Source organism: Heliangelus exortis, chromosome 3 (genome assembly GCF_036169615.1).
Source record: "Heliangelus exortis chromosome 3, bHelExo1.hap1, whole genome shotgun sequence".
NCBI classification, from domain to species: domain Eukaryota; kingdom Metazoa; phylum Chordata; class Aves; order Apodiformes; family Trochilidae; genus Heliangelus; species Heliangelus exortis.
The window spans coordinates 94,501,710-94,516,634 of record NC_092424.1 but is presented as its reverse complement, the minus strand read 5'-3'; the positions used below and the strand labels follow the sequence as shown (position 1 = coordinate 94,516,634).

Below are 14,925 nucleotides of genomic sequence, written 5' to 3'. Positions count from 1 at the left end.
GATGCATCCTGTCGGGTTAATGCAAATAGATTTCTCCTTAAGAGAAAATGAGTTCTTTAAGAATACTGAACTGCTTTGTTTTGGTTTTGTTGGTTGTTTCTTTTTTTTTATTCTTTTCTTTTCTTTTTTTTAAATTTTATTTAAATTCAGAGCTAACATGAAGCAGAGGAGCAGGATTGTAAGCTGCAGTTCTCAAAAAATCCCAGCATTAAAAGGCTGCTTTCTTTTGGGGATTCGTATGCTTAACCTTTCACTCCTTGTCTCTCATTTTTAGTCCTTTTCCAAATTCTGTGTCACCTGAACTGTGCCCAATGAGTACAATACTTTTTGGACTGGTTAATGCTTACTAAAGCACTTGCTTTGCTGTGGGTAAACATAGTCCTTAAGCTTATTTTAAACCTTTTTCCAAACCATCTTGACACATTGTTGCATGAAATTCTTTTCACTACATTAAGGGAACCATTTACAGAGTGGACTAATTGCTCTTAAATAATTTATTAACGCCTGTGATATTTGGCAACTATTTATAGTAATGTGCAGGATTTCAGTACTTCTTCTAGCAATTTTTTTTTTTTTTTTTTTTTTTTTTTTTTTAATATTTTAGAGCTTACCCTCATTAGATTTCTGCTCACCAAAGTGCTGATTCTGCACTGGACAGTCTGCCTGCATATTGAATTGGAGGGCCCAGTTTTGATCTATTTATATTATAGTCCATTTCAATTTAACTGAATGCAAGTACTAATTTGGCTGTACATGCTTTCAGCATTATCTCAAATTGTGCCAAATTATAAAGCAGTCCATTTGGAGTTTGGCGGGCTTTGCTGAAATTCCTGCATTTTGCTCAAATGCCTTGAGAAATGCTGCTATTTATCAAACAGATGTACCCTAACTCTTAGCTTGGTTCAACAGTCCCAGTTCTCTAACCCGTGACATAGCAAATAAGATGGACCCTGAATCAGTGCAGATCATATAGTATTCTGTGTAAATAAAATTAATCAATCTTCTTTTAGTTCATGTACTATAGCTCTTAAGAAATAAAAAAGAAATCATACAGTAAAAATGATGATGACAAATCAGAACATCACTTCTCTTCCCTGGGTTTCTTTGTGAGTGTATTAATAGAACAGTAATTGAGATAATTCTGCTCACAGAGCAATGCTGTCATACGATGTAAGCAGCAAAAGGCTATTCAGAGAGATTATGTGATCTGCTCCACGTGTTACCTTTTTTCCAAAAAAGAGTCTTTAAGCATTAGTTAAGCAGATGGGAATTATCCACTACAGATGAAACTGTGTCTTGACCCCAAGCCAGCTTGGGTAAGGAAATGATAGACTAAGATGGAAAGGGAGTAGAAGAGCAGCAGGTGATTGTGCTGAAATATCGTGGGTGCATTGGATTGTGATCTTTTTAATCAGATGGTTTACAATTTGTTCAGGACTTTGAATCAAACACATGGAAAAGGAAAGATTTGAATCCCTGGAATGATATAAAATCAAATCAAATTTCTCTGATTTCTCTATTCCTCCTACTCCAGTAAATGTTGTCGCGCCAAAATAATCTTAAAGAAAATCAGTTTGATTTGTGATATACTTTTCTCCAAAGGCTGCATTTTGAAAGCCATTTTCAAATAAGCCTGTGCTATCTGGAAGCAACAAAATATTTATTGTTCTAGAATTATTTTATAACATGTTTATGTATTCTTTCTTTCCCATGTTACCTGCAATGACATGCAAACATGGGGTGTGCATGTGTGTATACATGTGTTTGTGTGTAATGATGGAATGTGAAAAAGTAAATCCTTTATAGAAATGTCTGCTTAAATGTCTGCCTGGGAATGCATGCAGTGTGTTCTTTTTAAAGCAGCCTCCTCCTGGTAGTACCTTCACTCAGATTCTCACCATTCTCATGTAGTGTTCTGCAAATACCCTGTGAGAATGACTAGCAGGGAGTATGATCTTGCATAACAGGCAGATGACTAATTTAGACCAGGAACACTGATCTACAATGACTGAAATAGTCTCAGCCTTCTTCCGATTTCGACATTTGAAATTTTGGGATTACACTCAGGGATACTTCTGTAGTCCATTCGCCGGAAGTCACTGCTCATGTATTTTACTATTTTAGCTAAATCAAGAAAGGGATAAGCCTCTATAAATATGACAGAAAGGGTAGGATTTTGTGAGTCATGTATGTTCCTGACACATAGAATATGTTATTTTTTTATAAATTATCTCTACCCTACATTACAGATAAGACTGTAATAAACCATCTTCAAATTTCTGAGCATTTTACCTTCTCCTCCATACTTTATTCACCTTTCTCAGCACTGTATCTTGACTTAAGCTGTTCTCTTTTATCCAATTACATTAATTCAGTTTTTTACTCAAAGACAACCTCCAAAGCATTTTGCAATAATGAAAGTGTGTTGTCCATCTCGCACCTGTGTATTCAGTTTCAGACCACCTAGGTACAGACTGGGACTGTGGGGTATGTTTCAGATGTGCACTACTGGTGCCACTTTTGTGGCCAGCTAGTCCACTGTTTTTTGAGACATTGGTTTATATCACTGCAAAGAAGCAGGGCTTGCTCGAGGACTAGTCTGTTGTGGGTCTTTGCCAAGGGTCAAAGCTGAGTTTTCAGGATGGAAATGTCTAAGCATAAGTGATTGCTAATCAATGGACCTATTTGGAGGTCAGTTCTGGTGTTTTCCTTTTATTAATACCCATTTCCTTATATTAATACCCCATTTTATTAATGGCTCTTACCATGGGTGTTTATAAAAATTTGGTGCCATTGAGTAATATGGATATGTATTTGCAAACACATGAGGAAGTCCACTGGTCTCTTTGCCACCATTGAACTTGCTTGTCACCCATGCTCTTGCACTTCAGTTAGAAAAGATTTTTAAAACCTTCAAATGTGCTATTATACATGTGCCACATAAATAGACATACATCTTACATTCTTTGCTACCATAAAAATGACTCATCACTACAACTAATTTTGTTTTGAGCAACAGTGAGCAGGATCTGAATTCCTGAAGCAGGAAGAAGACAGAAGAAATTGTTGTAGTTTGCTAGTTTTGTTTTAAATAATTGTGTAAAAATACACAATGTTTCTTGAAATATATGCCCATTAAAAACACCCTCACAATTCAAACAGTAGAATTTGTTGCCTCTGCTTCTGTTTATTTAGCTTGGTATCCTTGTTAAAAAATACACACTAAATGAGAAAGAAACAGAAAAGGAATAGGCCAAGCCAGTCGTGCAATTAAACTTTATAGAAGCATTTATTTTTTGTGTTGTATTTTTCCCTCTAAATATGTTTTGCTTAAAGTAATCATCAGTTTTAGTCTTAAATTTTCACATTATTTATGCCTAATTGCAGAGGGCATCATGGTGAAAAAGATAAGCTTGTTTTGAGTCAAAATTTTCTTCTTCACTAAAATACATCACAAGAAAGTGATGGGTAAAATTTAGAACACTATTGTATAATAAATGAGTAATCTGACAAAATTTAATCCACAGACCGCAGTCTGTCTTTGCTGTGCTGTTGCTCAGATACACAGCTTGTCTGAATCTAAATATATTGATGTATAAAAAGTGCATATTTGGTGATACATTTCCTGTGAGCATAAAAAACAGTGAACCGGAAGAATAATATTGATATAACTGGTTGCCTATTTGAATAAACTGTTACAGCTACCATGGAGTTAAGCTTTTAAAATTACATAGCAATGTTAAACATTTTGGCCTGTGACTGGGAGAAAAGGGAATTTGCAGACATCTACTCAAAGGACTTTTTTTTTTTTTTTCATTCCTGATCAGTGCAGAAGAGGAGTTCTGTGAGAACAGCTTGGCACAGAGCCCAAATCGCAGCAATGGAGAGAATGAAGTTAGACTTGCATATCATTTTTAAAGTGTGTGATTTGGTGGATTGTCAGGCTCCTAAACTAAAGTATCAGCATGCGGCTGGAGATTTTTGTTAATCGATCAATAAAATAAAAGTAGCTTGTTCTTTGTTTGGTAGAGAAAGCATTTGCAACAGAAAGGATCATAAACATCCTCTTTGGTAATCTCTACTTTTAAAAAAATGTTTCTTTAACTTCGTAGTAACAGATTCTCTGTTTGCTACTGAATAAAAATGTGTTTATCAAGATGTTAGTGGGAAATATGTTGCCTGTCTATTCCTTTTGAGATATTAGTGGTAGGGAGTTAATGAACCCTTTGCCTTTGGGACCCATTCTTTTCACCAGAATGAGAGTAGCCTTCAATCTGTGGCTTTTTATGGATGCCACAAAGTCACCCTGGCAGGCTTGTTGGAGGCCATTCAAACAGAGATAGGTCTTGGGGAAAGCTTCTTGTTCCTCTCAGCTACTCAGCCTTTGCAGAAGGTGAGGTGGCTGTGTCTTAGCTCCCTCCCACTGGAAATCCCTGCCTTGGGGACAAAGGCTTGGAGTGCTGACCTGTGGCTAAAAGAAGAGCTGCAATTAGGCAATTTTAATAGCTGAGGGAGTATTTTCCCTCTAGGTGGAGCTGCGCACTTGCGTTACGGCAGCGTTGGCTGCGGGCTGAGAGACCGAGGATGGCGTCTTCCTCCTGGAGGGCTGGTGGGCACCCAGCAGGTGCCCAGCTCAGGCACGGCAGCGCCTGCTGTCCTCTGCCTGCCTCGCAGGGGGGGTATGGCAGACCAGGCTGCAGGACAGATGTCCCCAACTATAGCAAACATTTTGAGAGCTGCTTCCATTCCTGGCTTAGTTTCTCCCAAGCTTTCTCTGCTCCCACTTCTTGTTCCCCACTTACAGCTCACTTTGTGAGCTTTTAGCATTTTCCTGTCCCACAAAAGTTGCTTTTTATTCAGTATTTTCACTGTCTCCCTAAATCCATTTGCCAGCTGTGTTCTATATCATAATTACCCTTTTATGGCTGTGTTTTCTTTATGCTGTGTACCCAATGGCTGTGATTGTGAAGCTGCACTATATTTGTCTGTGCTTTAGGTAAGGTGCAGGTAAGCTTTCTGTGTGCTTGTAGCTTTACTTGGAATGATTTCTAAAGCATAATTCATAGCTTTACAGGTAATTTAATCCCAAAATTGGATTATTTTAATCTGACAAAAATTCTGTACTTGTTTAAAATATTGTCTCATTTTATGGGACAAAAATGTCCCAAATTACCTTGTTTACAGACTAAGATACTCTGCCATATCTTGCAGTGCTGCAGTTGAACCCCTATATGAAGCCATAGTTGTAGCTGCCTGGTTCCCAAGAAACTGGGGCTGTGAATTTTCATGGTACTGAGTATATGTGTTCCCAAACAGACTAAAATGTGTTTCTGTGCCAGCCAGCTTGTAACATATTTTAAATAGCATGATGTGACATTCTTAATAGTTAGTATATAGAGGTCAATTTGTATTTTTGGCATTTCTCCCAGGAAATAAGACAGGAGCACAAGAAAATAGACAAGAATAACAGAAAACAGCTTAAAAGTCAGAGTAGCACTCTACCAATAAATATCAGCCTTGTGGAGTACCCATCTTCCACAGTTACCAACCCTTTATAAAATCCCACTGAAATGATATTCTGTTTTTGCTGAAATGTGAATACAAGTACATTTAGTAAAGCTTCATCAGAAGGAAAAACTTTTCCAGATTTTCATTTATATTGAAAGATTTTGAGCAGAAAATGGTTCAATACTATTCGTACCACTTTCTATGACTTAAATAGCTATTGAGTTCTCTTGAAGGCATAAAATAATTGCTCTGTGACATGTTTGTCTTTGAGCACTAGAGATGTCAGGCAGTGGATTCAATGATTTTAAATCAACAGCTGCACCCTTTGAACTTCTAGGAAGTGCTTTCCACCTTATTTCATGTATATATTATGCTATAACTGGAAATTGTGCAGGAAAAAGTGACCACTACTGATTTGTCGTTCCATGTGACATTTAATGCATTGGTCGAAGTCTTTTCTTCTGAAAATGAGGGATTATAGATAGCTTTCTTTTTCAATTGACTTAAGAAAGCACATAGTCCTTGCACATTGGAAATCTGGTCTGAATATGCTCTACCAACTGAAAAATCAATCTCAAGTGAAATCTGCCTATCTATCTTTTAAGAAGGATTTTATAACTTTGGGAAAGCTCCATTTCTGACTTTCGGAGGTTGTGTTTGAGTACCTGGGGCTGGCGATGCTAGAAAAGGTCAAGTGCAATTGGTTGTCAAGGGTACTATCCTGCCTCAGAGACAGGAATAAACCTCTGCTGGCATTGCTGCTTTCTAAGCTGTAGCTCTACTTCAGTGCATTTCCTGCTGAAAGGAAAAGTTTGACATGTCCTCTATGTCCATGCATGTCCTCTAACTAGTGATGACTGCTGCTCCTGAAAAACAGGGAAGAGGTACTCAGTGAAACCTTCTTAAAAGAGGCCCCTGAGAGTATGAAGAGTAATATGAAGAATTTTCACCTAAAGGGATCATCAGCAAAAATTAGATACAGGGAAAATGAAAGGAATAGCTGAACTTATAAAGAGTGCATTGATTTATCTGTCAGGTATGTGACCTGGTGACCAGAGGCAGTAAGGGCTTGGTGGGGTGAAAAGAGGAAGAACAGTACACTTGGATGGTGGTGTGGAGGAGAGGTGCTGGTGGTACAAGCAGATTTTCAAAATAACAGGTAATAGCAGGGAACAAATCACCTGTCATGCTGGGAGAAACTTAAGGACAAAGCTATTTGCAGTAGAAGAATAAAAGTAACACATGTTTTTTAGCTACTGTCGAGGTCGCAGACACTGCTCTCAATTTTAAGTAACAATTTTACAGTATACCAAATGACAATGAATTCAGGAAAAAATAAGCTCTAGGCAATTTGACATTTATGTAAGAATACTATAAGGAAGAATCATGCTGGCTACTATAGGATAAAGGACACAAAAAAAAGTAGTTTTACATATAGGTATTTCTTATTGCAACAGATAGAGAATCTAGTCAGGGAAAACCAATTTTTAATTTTCTTAAAAGTGGAAAGATTTACAATAATACTAAGAGAATTCATCTGAGCTTGGCTTGCTAAATCCCCAGCTAGTGCTTCTCATTTGGCATCTGATACAGCATTTTCTGGGTTTCAGCTTTGCACTGGCCAAGAGCAGCGAGCTGCTCCGCACGCACTGCTGAAGCTGGGGTCTAAGAAGCATGACCACCACACCAGTGCTACTGCAATCATCCTGATACACAGATGTGTAATAATATGCCTCAACATTACTACAAGTCTGAACCTAGAAAAGATAAAAGCAACACAGCTAAAAGGCTTATAAACCAAAGAGATGGGTTTTTTTGTCTGAACAATTTTGGTGCATTTGGTGAATTTTAATGCTTATGGAAATGAAAGATGTTATTGGAGGCAAAGGGAGTGTAGGCAGTAACCATAGTGACTTCTACACATATCAGCTTTGCCAGTGTGCTTCAGTTCTAGTCTGCAAAATCCTAGTTATCAAAATTTGTAGGTTCTTACTGCACAGTCTTGATGAAAGGTTGACAAAGGGGGCATATTCCCCTTTCATAAAAGACAAAAGTTGAGGGAAGGCAGGTCTTTAGACAAGTTTCTCACTGAGGTAATACCTACATTATGAAGGCATCAAAGTTTTTTACTGTGAATATTAATATTATCTCATGCTTTTCCTTTGTATGCTGCCAGGATTCAATAATCTGTCAGTGATACCTGTATTTTTTTCAAATCATTCCCTGGCCTTCAGTCACTCTTAAGGAAGAGGCATCTGACAGTTGTACTGTAACATTCTTTTCAGACCCATTACTAGGGGATTTTATTTCTTCATTGCCACTGTTAATGAGAAGCCTTGCACACATTGTCTTCCTGCAAGAATCACAAAACTTAATAGAAATCATCTCCTGAAATAATATTTCTACTATTTTGTTTGGTGTGTCAGAAATGATGTCACTGTTTTTAGTAGTTATGCTAAACCTTCCTTTCACTGCACATTTTAACTGCCACAGCTTATGCTAGAAGCCTCTGTATTTGTTCAAGGTAAAAAAAAAAGGATTAAAAGTAATAATATATGTCAGATTGGAAACTTTCTTGGATGGCAGCAAGGTTCTCTGAAATGAAAATGTAGGCTGATAGAGACAGAAGATCTAACAGCTATTATATGAAATTATTGTACCTTTGAGTATTGAATATTGCAATGTTGAGTATTGTATATAATTTCATTAAAGTATTCTGGCATTACTGTCATTAAAAAAATGTAAGTTCCCTATCCCATTTTTTGAATATTCATTTTTCTTCAAAACAGGAAGCATTACATATAGTTCAGTTAGTTTCTAAAATAAAAGGCAGACTTGCTGATAAAACAGGCCTCGGAAAGGTTGTGATGAGTCAACATACTTTACTGATTATTTTGATATGTGTAAATATATACAGCTGTTTACCTTTATTACTTTAACATGTAAGATTAAAGAGAATTTGCACACAAATGTATTTTTAATACATAATGTGGCATCCAGTGTACAGTGTTTCCTCCCATTACCACTGCACCGTGGTTTTATATCTAGCTATGATTTGGCACTGGAGAAAGTAATTTTAAGTATTATAGGTTTTTTCCACCTCTGAAAAACTTGCCAGTGATATTCTGATGCTTTAGAGTTTGACTTTTCGGATAGGTAGGGGATGAAACTGGTATCTTGTGAGGCTGTTGCACATATCCTGTTTTGAGTAGGGTCTCAGAAGAAAACCCTTTAGGAGGGCTTTGTAAAACAAAGAGATAGTGAGAAGCAGTCCTTGCTTTCAAGCCTTCTCAGTTTATTTAAACAAGACAAGAAGTCTTTGTTCTCTTGATTGTTTCAAGTGAATGTGCCAAGGTATGGGTGTCTGAACTCAGTTTTCTTGAGATTTGTTATTCTGAGATGCTCAAAACCAGCAACAAAAAATACTGAGCCCTATGTTTTTTTCCTAAGAGCTAAATCATTCCATCTCACTTAACTAATGCATTGATTGACTTTATCGAGTCCATAATAGTTCTGAGTTTATGAGCTGTGATGCCTGGAAATGGATTAGTGCCAGTGCCTATGATGAGCTGTGGCCAGGAGACGACTATTTTGTCTCATGGCAACATTTGAGGTTACAAAACTTGACTTTGTTCGACCTTCAGAACAAAGTTTGTAATCTCAGATCACTGTATACCAGCCAGACCAAGGACCTGAGCGTGACACCAAAGCCCACAACATGTTTTGACATGGAAGAGGTCAAACTCTGGTACTCCAGCTGCTGCAGAGCAGCACACATTTAATACTGGGCTTACATAGTAGTCACATTTGTATACTGGAGGTACAAAGCATGTATTATGTGAAGCAGAATTTTGTCTACACACAAGGCAATCAAGATTACATTATTTTTTATGAGCAAATGGCCCAGAAATGTTAATGAGAGCTTGTAGGCTCTTCATGTTCATATGTGTAAGGTGCCTCCTTGGGGCTCACCAGCTCTGAGAAAGTCTTCAGCTTGTCAAGGGAGAATGGATTTGATGTGAGATTTAGCCAGAACCTGATCATCCTTTGGTTATCTTCAAGTATTTTCTCTTTGTTGTATTTTTCCATAGTTTATAGAATGATTTCTTAGAGCAACATCTTCAGTTTTGTCACAAGGCCTACTAGTCAGCTCTTAAAGACTCCAGGAATCCAAAATTAAATAAGAAATGTTGTTTCACATCACTTTTTCATCTATTTGAACTAAAAAATTGGGAAGTAGAAGCAGAATGAGAGGCCAAGGCAGAATTGGAGCTGTGTTTGTAAGGGGACACAGATTAGAAAATGAAAAGATAGATAAAAGCCTGACATCTGCTACGTCACTGGTAATTCTTTTACTTAAAATAAGAGAGGCCCAGTAAGTCTACATTGCCATTCTCAGACTAATGATTTCTTTGAAAAATATTTGTGGGTTTGCTAAGATTAATGCCTCAGTTATAAAGTTTGCTAAAATTTAAGTACAAAGTTGAGGCACTTCTTAAGTACTTTAAGCTTACACATCTCCACAGGGAGATTTTGCTTTTCCAATAATAATTTTGAGATGGATTCTGCAATGCTACTGCAAAGAAAATGCTGGAAGCTTTGCAAAGGAAGAAAGGGTAGACTATTAAGGGCCTAAATTAAGCTATCTGGAGCTACCGGGAAGAAGAAAAAGAACTTCTGGAAGCAACCTACTCGTATTTAAACAAAGGCATTAATGGTACTATTTTTAAAAAATGTTATTATTGATATATGATCATTCAGGATTGGTTTTCTCTTTGTTGTCATTGCCATTCTTCAACACTTGCATAGAAGGGCAGCCAGAAGTTAGTGCAGTTTGCATCCAAATGAGTGAGGGATCGATGTTTACAAAGCTGTCCTGCTCATGGATGCATCTCTCACCTTGGTAATATCACAATATGCAGAATTTCTGACACCTTAACCTGCAAGAACCCTCATTTTTTGTGTCACAGATTTATGACCATACCATAGCTTTGCTGGTCCATGTAAAGACCATTTTACAGCTTTGATATTCAATGAAACAAACTGTCTCCATGAATCATCTGCCTGCCAATGGGGATGTTTTGTCACAATAGCTATAATTCATATTGAATCCTGATCTGAAACAATCAGGAATCCTGCTCTAAGAATCAGATTTATAGTCTACGAGGATAAAGCCTGCCAAGCATTTGACCTTTGTTTCTTTCTACCAGACATCCTACAGTATCTAGGTTTATGGTAAAAGAAAGCATTTAGTTGCAGTTTATATTAAACAGTATTTTGCACAAATGTTTGGGCCATAAATGTTTCAACACAGCTCCCTTTCAAAGCAGTGGGAGTTCCACTGAAGAGAGAATGTCTTAGTTAAAAACATGGTTTCAAAGGCAGAATGACATCAGACAGAACTTTTTATACATTTCTTCTGTTCTTACAGAGAGTGGTGATTTATTTGGAAGGGTTACTCGATGTGAACCAGGGTCATCCCTTATCAATGAACAACTGTGCTAACCAGCCTTTGAAAAACAAAGAAAAGCCCCCCCCCCCCAAAGATTTTAAAGATCTCTGCTTCCAATTATTTTAATGTTGATATGGAAATGAAAATTATGTGTTACCCATCAGGACATGCCCCTTTTTATTTGGTAGATGTTTTTACACCTGTATTCCTAATGGACTGTGAAATTAAAATGAACATTTGTGTTTTCACTGGGATACCAGCATTGCATCTGGTGGTATATAAATGAGATTATGAACAGGGCTTTTTCCTGATTGTTTTAGCCATTAAGTAATAATTTATTATGATTATTATTGTTTAGGTATGATATTGGCAATAAATATCTCTAGCATTTTGCTGGGTATATAGGGTTTTGACAAGTAATTAAAAACTGCAGATTGTTCCTTCATCGTTTTTATTATATTATGACAAATTGCTTTTGGCCTTATGAGGCTGAAAATCCCCCTTTGGAGTTTTCTATGGACTTGCTGCAAAGCAATGGTGATGAATCTCAGAGGAGTTTAAGGAAGAATCTCTGCTTGACTGCAGCAATATTATGCATCTTGGAGTAATGCCTGTCGAGTGTGTCCTAGCGGGTTCAGCTCCTTAAAGATTGTAGGCACAAGTGAAAAAGAAGGAGGATGTACTTTTTAGCCCTTAGTGCTTCTGACCCTGTCTATAGAAAGCACATTAGAAAGCATATCAGGATAAAATTTGCCTATGACACTGGTCTAATTTTTGTGTTTGTCTGATGTGAAACTGAGTGGAGGTGCAAGTTCTTTCAAAGCTTTTGCTTATCTTAGTTAGTTTACACTTTCCTTGTTAATCAACACACACAAGTACCAGGATTAACAGGAGTTAACAGATCACATGAGTAACATGATTACAGGAAGCTTCACATAATATGCAGCAACTGTTTCCTACTCTGTCTGGAAAAAGGTGACATGTAAGAATTCACGTTTTATTTGTACTGATTGTTGGTTGTTTGCAGTTTAAAAGGAAAACATTGCAGGGTTTTTTAGTATAATTTTTGCTGGTGTTGTATTTCTCCAATAACTATTATGTTACAGTGACACTTACTGGAGATGGCAGGGTTTTTTGCTACTCAAATCAGACAAGCTCATTTAACTGAAGCAGTTACTTGCATTTCTTCTTTAAAGACACCATTTACTAAAATATCAGTAGATATTTTTCATCTTTCTATCTCCTCCAGTTCAGAATGGAGTTCCATACAGTGGTGGTTTATGACTTAGGTTTCAGTTCTAATTAGTGGAAAGTCTGGACATTTTAAAGAAGGTTCAGTCTACCTATTCTCTGCCCAGGAATGTGTAGATTTATAAACTGGCCCCAATGCCTAAAGACATTTAGTTTCCAAGTATACTAAAAAGAATAAGCCAAGTAAAAGGAAGCCCAGTAGGAATTCCATAGGCTGTCTAAGGATATTTTTTAGAATATTAGGGTTGTTCTTTATGATCCCAAATGTAATGCAGTCATGTGCCCTTTAGGCCAAAAAGGCCAATGGCATCCTGGGGTGCATTAGAAAGGGGGTGGTAGTAGGTCAAGAGAGGTTCTCCTGCCGCTCTACTCTGCCCTGGTGAGGCTGCGTCTGGAATATTGTGTCCAGTTCTGGGCCCCTCAGTTCCAGAAGGACAGGGAAGTGCTTGAGAGTCCAGCACAGAGCCACAAAGATGATTAAGGGAGTGGAACATCTCCCTTATGAGGAAAGACTGAGGGAGCTGGGTCTCTTCAGCTTGGAGGAGAATGAGGGATGGCCTCATTAATGTTTACAAATATGTAAGAGACAGGTGCCAGGAGGACAGAGTGAAGCTTTTCTCAGGGGTGACTAACAATAGGACAAGGGGCAATGGTTATGAACTGGAGCACAGGCAGTTCTGTATAAATATAAGGAAGATTTTTTTCACTGTGAGGGTGACAGAGCACTGGAACAGGCTTCCCAGGGAGGTTCTGGTCTCCTTCTCTGGCCCTGTTCCAGCAGGGGGTTTGGGAATGATGGTCCATTCTCTTTAGCACTATCTCTTATAAAGCCTAGGTGCTGTTAAGGAAAGATCAGAACCATCAGGGCATCTTCCACTGCACCATGCTTAGCACCCTCCTCTGTAGGGGAAAGCCATGGTGTATGCTCATCACTATGTGCCTGGTAAGCTCAAAACTAATTAAGGAAGAGTGATGATATGCTTTGTCTCAGATACTGAAAAAGGTGCTGTTTTAAGAAAATGCATGCTTTCCTACTATGTCCTTGAACAGCTTTGTATATTACCAAGAAAATCTGACAGGTGGTGTTTCCCAAGGAGGGACTGAGTTTGGTGGGGCAGTGATGAATATTCTCTTTAGCTATTTGCTGCCTTTTTTTCCCCCATGTTCCCATTTTATCATCTTGTATCTAGCCAGGAGAGAAACTTCTGCACCATCAATCTCAGTTACGCTCACACATACTTCAACTTTCTGTTTCTTGTGTTATCTTTATCTTTTGTCATGGAAACCCATGGAAAATATTTATGCCATCTGGACACACAAAGTATATACTTTTTTACTTCCACACAGTACTGAAATGAAGGGGTTATGATCCCCAGAGACAAAGCTGCCCTTATGTCTTTGCTTAGACAGCATACCTAGGGAGATCAGCTGGTGTTATCTTGAAGATGAACATCAGAGGGAGGGAGGAAGGGAGAGGGAAAGCACCTGCTCATGTCTAAATGGCTATTCAGTGCTCTGAAATGGTTTTCTCTATTGTTTTCAATCTCTGAGGAAGTTCTTACACTCTCTAGGGTGCTTTTAGAAAACCCATTGACTTTTCTGCTTTTACTGCATAGCTACATCTAGGAACCATGGATGCTGTCCTCAGATTTTTTTCAACCCATCTAGGTCTATGTGAGTCAGTGTGATAGTAGTCAGCTCTGAAGGGGTTTCATTTATTATTGATATTTGCACTGCTTGCCTTAGGAACCCTCTCTATGTGTAATAAATTTAGTAAAGGGTGGTTGCTGTTCCAGAAATACTATGAAGTAGAGGCAAAGTGTAACAAGGGCCCTCTGCAAAGGAGGGTTTGAACTTTGAGATGTGGACTCTGTTGTGATAGAACTACATCAGTGGAAATGTACAGAAAGTTCTCTCAGGTTTTGGCTTTTAAACTTTAAAGTTTTCTATCCCAAAACCCCAGCATGGCTGGAGTTCTGGTGAGCACTGTCATGTGAGCATGTGGATGCATTCTAATGTTACACCTTTGTGTCTGTATGTTAAGAAGCTGTTTAGATACAGCTCAGTCTGTTCAAAGCAGGAGTATGTAAACCAAGATTCATGAACATCCTGTTGAAAAATACCCTCAGGTAATTTTTTGAAACTGGGGACCTTCTTTTGAAGTTCTTAAAAACTACTGCCAGGAAAAATATTAAATACAAGGCCCTTAAGCAATTGGCTTTAGCCACTAGGCACAACCTCATCCCTTGGGGAAAGGGTGGGGAATCAAGTGAACCCCGTATCACCTTTAACTCTCCTCAGATCTCTGTATTTTACAGCAGGCAAATGGGAATTAATTTCAGCTGTGAGCATCATAACATTTCCCAAATATGTATTTTAATGGAATGATTTTTCATAAGAAACACTGCTCTGAGAAATTAAATTCATGCAGCTAGAGCACAAAGCAAAGCATCCTTGCAGACTGGATTTCAAACAGTCTAAGGATATTTTGTTACAGAGTTCATTTTCCAAGCTACTGTGACAAGCAGTTGCTAATTCTAAAAATATTCAGTAAGAGTGGGCTAATTTGTTCATCACTGAAGCACCAGTCCTTTTTTCCTGCAAATGTGTATTTTGCATTTGTAAGGAAAGAGGATAGACAGTCTTTATTATTTGTTAAAAATAAACTGACAGCTACACTTCTTAACCGAGTGATTTTGTTCATATATACCAGT

General features: G+C 37.9%; 1 protein-coding gene across 7 annotated transcripts in view; it reads left to right on the top strand.

The window, feature by feature from the left end:
* Nucleotides 1–14,925, top strand: part of DLGAP2 (DLG associated protein 2) — a 359,052-nt gene that overhangs the window by 38,617 nt on the left and 305,510 nt on the right. The window lies entirely within an intron of this gene.